Source organism: Fulmarus glacialis, unplaced genomic scaffold (assembly GCF_000690835.1).
Source record: "Fulmarus glacialis isolate BGI_N327 unplaced genomic scaffold, ASM69083v1 scaffold19060, whole genome shotgun sequence".
NCBI classification, from domain to species: domain Eukaryota; kingdom Metazoa; phylum Chordata; class Aves; order Procellariiformes; family Procellariidae; genus Fulmarus; species Fulmarus glacialis.
Genome location: NW_009188523.1, coordinates 358 through 1,325, shown reverse-complemented (window position 1 = coordinate 1,325; position 968 = coordinate 358).

Genomic DNA, 968 nt, shown 5'->3' with positions numbered 1-968 from the left:
CTGGGGAGCGAGGAGCAGTGTGGGGGCTGTTATCAGGGGCCAAACTCCTTCCTGTTTTTATTTAAACCGGTTTCCTTTGTTACTCGACATAATAAAAATATATTTTTAAAGAGTTAATTGCTTGGATTATTATTTTATTCCTTTAAGACAGAAGAGGGCAGGTGTCTCAGTGTTTAACATCTGTCAGGCGGCAGTTGGACTCTTTATTAGGCCCAGGCCTTGCCTGGAAGCTCTTCTAACCTCCTGCAGGATGGGGCTATGAGGGATGCTCGGCAGCAATTGGTGGTGCCGTGACTCTTTCTGGAGCGAAGGGCTTTTTATGTACCACGACTCCAGGCTGGGCAGGGTCTCATCCACTTGCTGGTCCCCTTCCTGCAGAAGCCGTCACCTCAGCATCCTTTCCCCACCCACCTCGCTCGGTCCAGGGCTGTGCCAGGATCTGTGGTCCCCACGTCTGACCCAGCCCTCTCCGGCCGTACCGGCAGGTACTGAGGTGCATAATCTCTGGTGTCTTCCCCAGGAGGATGCCTGCCAGGACTTTGCCATTTCCTGCACAGCCTGACGGGATTTGCCCCCTCCTTGGACGTTAGCCCTGCTTTCTGAGGGCTAGCTGGTAAGAAAGCGCTTTCTTCTCCCCGTCATCCACTCGAGCAACCCCTCTCATCTCCACTGCATGACCAGCTCTGTCCACGGAGCCCATCACCCTCCGGTTGCGTAGACGTCTGTGTGCCGCGTGCCCTGTCCATCCCACCAGAATCCCACTGGCATCCCACCGGCGTGCGGGGCGGCGAGCCCTGGCTTGTGCCGTCGCGGTGCAGGGCTGTGCGGCAGAGGGGTTCCCCGCAGCATTGGCGAGAAGAGAGGGGGGGGTTCCCTCAGCTTTGTCCTGGGGTTTGGTACAAGATGGAGCCGCCTGGGCTGCGTGTGCGTGCATGGTGGCGCTTGGAACACGGTGTGGCGGAGGGTTC